Source organism: Eurosta solidaginis, unplaced genomic scaffold, assembly GCF_040869045.1.
Source record: "Eurosta solidaginis isolate ZX-2024a unplaced genomic scaffold, ASM4086904v1 ctg00001938.1, whole genome shotgun sequence".
Taxonomy (NCBI): domain Eukaryota; kingdom Metazoa; phylum Arthropoda; class Insecta; order Diptera; family Tephritidae; genus Eurosta; species Eurosta solidaginis.
In genome coordinates this window covers 32,588-40,054 of record NW_027137340.1, presented here as the reverse complement: position 1 = coordinate 40,054, position 7,467 = coordinate 32,588, and the positions used below count along the sequence as shown (strand labels likewise).

General features: G+C 44.1%; 1 pseudogene; it reads right to left on the bottom strand.

The window, feature by feature from the left end:
* Positions 1-6,042: 6,042 nt before the first annotated feature.
* On the bottom strand, positions 6,043-7,234 carry LOC137236354 (phosphoacetylglucosamine mutase pseudogene; annotated as a pseudogene).
* Positions 7,235-7,467: the final 233 nt, after the last annotated feature.

Here is a 7,467-nt window from a genome sequence, read left to right as displayed (position 1 = left end):
GAGCACAAATTACGAAATTGCCAAAAATTTCGTAGGCTGTCCACGTCAAGAAAAATTGAATTTATCAAAAACAATAGTTACTGTCTGAATTGTCTGTCGGGTGGACACACCGTGACACGATGCACTAGCCAATTTAATTGCAGCACGTGCCATGCAAGGCACAACACCTTGCTTCATCTTCCGACGGCACAACCAAAGACAACTCCTCAAAGGTGGACCCAAAACACCACCGATAATACACCTTCAACCTCACAACAGGCTAGGGCAAGGATGGAGTCTGAAAAAAGACAAGATAATGCTAATAACGTCTCTTCGTGTCATGCTAACACCACTAAAGGGGTGTTATTAGGAACAGCGCGGGTTCATATAATCTACAATGGAGTGAAATTTTCCTCCAGAGCGCTGATAGACTCTGGGTCCGAATGCTCTTTCATAACAGAAAGACTAAAAAAGCGAATAAACCTTCCATCCAAACGTCTGCATGTGCAAGTGTCAGGAATAAATATACACCATCTGCACAGGTAAAGGAATCATGTGTGATTACGTTAGGTTCGCTCACAGACCCCTTAGTGAGCATCGATACAGTGGTCCTAGTCCTGCCCCAATTAACAGGGGACCTTCCGACTTGCCAAGTGAGCGCAACGACTCGGCAAGCGTTCCCTGATCTGATTCTGGCGGATAAAAGGTTCTTCATTAATGAACCAGTCGATCTCATACTTGGAGGCGACATTTATCCCCAGATAATACTGAACGGTATAAGGAAGAACGTTCTAAATACGCTTCTCGCCCAAGAAACCGTCTTCGGTTGGATTCTAACTGGTCGTGCAGAAGTACCTCACCCAACTAATACACGGCTATCTTTTTTTAATGAAATCAGCCTAGACAAGCAACTAACCGCTTTCTGGGAACTTGAAAACATACCTAAGAAAAGGGCACTTAACGAAGATAATGCCTATTGCGAGGAACTTTTCAGACTTACAACAGAAAGAAATTCCGATGGCAAATATACTGTCGCCCTTCCTTTTAAACAGGATTTTCCCAACAACATCTCCTTAGGGCCTTCCCTAAACGGCGTCTGCTCCCAATTCTACCGGAATGAGACGCGCCTAGCCAAGACACCGGCCCTACAGACAGAGTACAATAGGGTACTAGCGGAATATGAGACATTGGGACGTATGTCAAAAGTTCCAAAAATCATACCACCCCACGTGACCGATTGCTACTTCTTACCCAATCATGCGGTTATAAAAGAGGAAAGCACCACGACCAAAGTTCGTGTGGTGTTCAACGCTTCGTGTCCCACAGCCAATGGCACAAGCCTAAACGACGTACTTTATACAGGCCCAGTGTTTCAGGCCGACTTAACGATTCTACTCCTTCGATGGAGATTCTTTAAATATGTTTTTAATAGCGACATCGATGTATCGGCAGATATTGGTAAAGCCAAACCAAACACAATTCCAGAGAATAGTTTTTCGCAACAATCCTAGTGACCCTATCAGCGTCTACGAATTAAAGACAGTCACCTTTGGAGTCAATTGTGCTCCTTATCTGGCGATAAGGACACTGCACCAACTAGCAGACGACGTTGAAACTTCATTACCCATTGCCGCAGATATCTATCGATGACGTTCTAGCCGGGGGACATAGCATCGATTCCACACTCAAAGCTCGCGATGAAATCACAGATGCATTACAGTCCGCTGGTTTTTCCCTCCGCAAATGGACGTCAAATTGCTCAAGAATACTTAAAGGAATACCCAAACCTCATCTGCTCAACGAAGACTTTTTGGAATTCGAGGACACGAGTACGGTCAAGACCCTAGGTATTCGATGGAACGCGCATGCGGATTATTTTTACTTCACGGCAAAACCAATTGAAAATCGGGATATGTTAACGAAAAGGACAATACTTTCTGCAATCGCTAAACTTTTCGATCCCCTAGGTTGGCTCGCCCCAGTCGTAATTGTTGCAAAAATCATTATGCAAGACATTTGGCTAGAGGGGACTGACTGGGACGAACCAGTGTCGGCAGGAACCCTAGACCGATGGCATAATTTTATGCAGGAATACCCCTCCATTAACGGAATTCGTATCCCACGTTGGGTGTATTTTACGCCAACCAACGACGTTGAAATACACGGCTTTTGCGACGCCTCGGAAAAAGCTTACGCCGCGACAGTCTTTTTACGAGCAAAGATAAAGGATGAGGTCTACGTTAACTTATTAATAGCAAAAACAAGAGTTGCACCCGTTAAAACAGTTTCATTACCCCGATTAGAGCTATGCGGTGCAGTGTTGCTGGCCGAAACCATCGAAGCAGTGCGTGAAAATCTGCATTTAGAAAACTTCAATCTACACCTATGGACAGACTCCACGATTGTTTTGGCGTGGATAAGAAAACCCCCTTGTTCTTGGTCAACCTTTGTCGCTCATCGAGTAACGAAAATAGTAGAAAAGGTAGGAAACAAATCCTGGCACCACGTAGAATCCGCATCCAATCCTGCCGACCTGGCTAGCCGAGGACTATCAGCGAAGGAGTTAGTCAATAACTCTTTGTGGTGGCAGGGACCTTCTTGGTTACAAGAAGATAAGACAGAATGGCCAATACAAGAAAAGGACTATCGGACTAACATAGAGGAAAAACGGGTGCAGGTTCATACAACTTCAAAAATAAAAGAGAAAGACGACATCCTCGAACGGTTTTCCAATTTGTCCAGGGCCTTGAGGGTCATATCGTATGTTCGAAGATTTATCCAAAGAACCAATCATAAGACAAAATCTTCCTTTAAAGCGGCATCGCACTTCATTTCACCCGATGAAATCCAGGCCACGACAAGTCAGTTAATAGCTTTCTACCAACGGAGGCACTATTCGGAGGAACTTTCGAGTTTAAATTCCGGGAAGCTCATCGGGTCAAAGAGTGAAATCCTCCCTCTTACCCCCCTTGTCGATGATAAGGGCATACTGAGGATTGGCGGTCGTCTTTCAGGGGCCAAGGATCTTCCCTACAGTGAACGGCACCCGATCTGCCGTATTCTGCCGTATGACTGCCGGCTCACACGACTTCTTGTCCAGTTCATCCATAAAGACACCCTGCATGGGGAGAACCAACTTATGTTTCGTCGCCTACGCACACAATATTGGATCCCTAGGGTCAAAAATATGATCCGATCGGTCATACACAATTGCAAAACGTGCACAATATTCCGCAAGCGGACCCAAACCCAACTTATGGGAGATCTACCCTCAGAACGAACCACCTTCTCCCGGTCTTGCACCAATGCGGGGGTAGATTTTGCCGGACCATTTGACATCAAATCTTATAGCGGAAGAGGATGCCGCATGTCAAAGGGTTACGTCTGTCTCTTTATTTGCTTTGCAACCAAAGCGATTCACTTGGAAGCCACTAGTGACCTCAGTACTGCCGCATTCCTGGCAGCTTTCGATAGGTTTGTCGCTCGGCGAGGATGTCCAAAGAACATCTACTCCGACAATGGAACCAACTTTGTCGGAGCCTCCAGAGCTCTCCGCTCAGAACTCAAAGCTTTCCTGGCGGACGCTCGCAACCAAACTTTATCCAAGTACATCACCAAAACCTGACATGGCATTTCATACCACCAGGAGCTCCTCACATGGGCGGACTATGGGAGGCAGGGGTCAAGAGCTTCAAGAACCACTTCAAGAAGATCGCTTTGGATCACAAATTTACCCTTGAAGAGTTCAGCACACTACTTTGTCGAATCGAGTCCTGTCTCAATTCTCGACCGTTAAGCCCCTCCTCCAACGAGCCGTCCAACTTGGAGCCACTTACTCCAGGCCATTTCCTCGTGGGAGGGCACCTGTTAGCTCCACCGGAGATCGACGTCAGCGAGAATCGCGCATCACTCGTCAATCGATGGGAAAAACTTAAGGCGCTGTATCAAACCTTCTGTAAACGGTGGAAAACGGAGTATCTCACCGAATTGCAGAAGCGCGTTAAGTGGAAGCATCCACAATCAAACCTTAAACAGGGAGACCTAGTCGTCATTAAGGAGGATAATCTGCCCCCAATGAATGGAGACTAGGTCGGATAGCCAATCTTCACTATGGCCCCGATAACCGAGTTCGAGTCGTCGAACTGGATACGACAAGGGGACAAACCACCAGACCAATCACGAAATTGGTCCTATTACCACCCTCCAGTGAGGGTGGGGGAGACTTGTAACTCCCACCCATTATAACAATCCCCGTAACCCAGCTCTCGTTCACCCCGAACGAGGCCAACAAACCCCATAACCCAGCTCTCGTTCACCCCGAACGAGGCCAACAAACCCCATAACCCAGCCCTCGTTCACCACGAACGAGGCCAATAGAAGACTAAAGCAGATAAACCATCTGCCAACGCATACCCCCCAAAAAAAAAAAAAATTCAGAAAGCTGAATGGAAAATGACTAAAGAAAATCGTTCACCATCTAAAGTAAACATATTCGATTCGCATATGACCCCAAAAATGATTGAGAACTATATTCAGTTTTCGATCATCAAAGTACTCATATGGTTCAGTGATTATCTCTTTGTTCAATGAACTCATTATCTAATCAGAAAGAGTAACCAAATTGCATCGAAATGTAGAGAAAATCATAAAGGTTTACTGACGTTTTAGTTGGCGCAAACGCGGCTTGAAAAAAAAAGGGGAGGGAACACCCATGGGTTTCAATCTAAAAATTGACCACAGTTAAAACCCATAAAACTACACAAGCCCCTTTTTGAAATCCTACCATACAACCTAAGTACTCACTTCAAAACTAAAAATAATATAAAATACAATAACAAACGTGCATATTAGCTCACCTCTTACCACACATAGACCGTTCCAGGGCACCGTTATAGTGGAGGCCGTCATATTGCCCACTGGGATTGCATATGCAAGAGATGAAGCGCCAGTGCTGGCATTGCCTTCCAACCTTAGGGCTGCATCTATTTCGACGGCCATCTCTTGCCAACGTGCAGTGTATGTACTTCGCTACCTAAGTTTTACGAAAATATAATATAAATAATATAAATCTAAGAAATTAGACGAATTATCTCCTACCATTGAAACTGTTGATGTCCAGTGGTTGGTGTTGAAGCCAGTTGGTAATTTGAATTATCTTTCAGCAAATGTAAAGCTAAAAATAGGGATGCAGCGGCAGTCCTTGATGGCTTATATGATGCAAAATGGTACCCTATCGATGTTAATTCGAGGAAATATGGCCATTGCATGATGGTTATCTTCCACGTTGGCTGCTTTGGGAAAACGACTCAAGAAATGTATTGGCAATGGACGCGACACATTGCAGTCAAGCGTTTTGAATATTTTTTAATTCCATTTGTACACTATGCATCAGCTGATTAATGACGGTTTGTAAATTTACAGCATTTTCAAATTCCTTACGTGGGAATGAATGGAGCGAAATTTAAAGCATTTGGAATAAAATTTCTTTTAGAGCGCAAAGCAATACCACGCATAATGGCCCCATCCTTCGCTTTTTCTGTAACTTCCAACAAAGTTCCGGTATCCAGCTGCTGTCACAAAATAATAAAATAACAGAACAGTTAGAAAAGAGATGAAAACAAATGCCCCAGCGGGTTAGGGGGCTAACGATGCAACCGCGGTCGGTATGCCTGCCGAAAGGGGCAACTAAACTACCAAATTGATTCAAGGGGTAGCGTAACCCTTTAAAGAGGTTTCCAGCGCTCCTCTAACCCAATGTCAACCTCACCCCTACCAGTGGCGAATTCTGTTTCATTAACAGGCGAGGCTCTGGCGACCCTGAACTCCAAATGGATCTAGGGAGCGGGACAGCGGTATGGCCTAGAAGGTCTCATGTGTTCATACCAAATCGTTCCCGAGATGGTCGGGCTAGTACCTTTATGGTGCGTGTTACCGAAAGGGTACCGTCCTTATCACTACAACAACAACAACAGATGAAAGCAAATGAACGCATCGATTACCATCTACTTATTATTACTAATTAGGGCATATGCATGTAGGCACTTTAAAGGCATGAAAATCGTGAATTTTAATGCTTAAAAACCGTTTCGCCGCAAAGGGCAACACCGGTTCGACATTAGCAGTTAAAGAAGAAATATATATGAGGTCTAGATGTGAGCACTTATTGTCTTGCTAGGATGTATAAGCTCAGGTCCGACACCACCAGCTAATTGTTGCACCAAAATGCATACTTCATAAGCTAAGCTTTCTGTTTCATTCTTTGTAGCGGCTTCAGCATAAACGCGAACAACATCTTCCGTACCAGAGGGTCGCACGAATGCGCGTCCACGTTTATAGTTGGCTACCACCTTGTCGATGCCTTCTTGCAGACCCACAGGTGTTACACAAACGCGTTCCGCATCGGAGTTTTAATCACATTCCGATCGTGAACCTTAATTTTCAATTGTAGATTAGGCATATCCTCGTATGTGGCTCACCACTGTTTGACATCCCTACCTTTATGATTTAGTGTCGTCTCAACTAACAGCATATCAGATATTGCGTCACCAACAGTTTCATTGATCAGATCTATTATCTGCAATAACATGTTAGCATGAGCATTCGTTTCCGACGCCGCTTTTATCAAACTTTTGGCATTGTCGCTGAAAATAACAGTACCATGGCCATTGGCCTCAAAATACACACCAACATCGTATTGTAACGCTTTATGATGTAAATGCTTTACGCCAGTAGGTACCCATGCCACCGGCACTTTCAACGTATCGGTAATATAATGAGTGGAGCCACCATCAGCGTATGCTGTTTGCACCAAACCCATACTTAAAGCAATACCACAGCCTTTCACTATATCAATAAGATAATCTGCCACTAAGGTAGCTACACGATCGCCACCCAATAACCGAAATTTATCTGCATCATCAGTGAAAAAGTACAAAACTCGATCAGCACCACCATCCACGCTCACCAAACGAGTATATGGCTCCACAGTTGGCATACCTGTGGGAGCCATTTGCTTTACTTTAACGTAATCAGCGCCACAATTCTCATTGATCTTGCCATCACCTTTATTGATGACATCCACCTTTGTGCAATTCCCCATTGACAATGATTTGGACACCCTTTCAGTGTACCTGCAATGAAATAAAAAGAGTACCTGAAATGAAATAAAAGAATAAAAGATTAGTAAATTTATAAAATTATAAAAAAGGGAACGATACTGGCATACTTATACTTACCCATTACAAGTTTTTCTTCATAGTAAAAATTCATTCAAAATGTATCTATACTCATTTCCATGAATGAATGTCATTTTGAATGAACGAAATCAGGTTGCCACCCGATGACATTTGCTTTTTTCGGTTCTTACGCAGTAAGCACATTGCGCGCTATCCAAAGAGTATTACAACTCGGATCCGCGGGATCCAACAAATTCGAGTGTTAATAACCGAACAAAAAAATCAACTAACGAAAACCCTGAAGATACAGCCT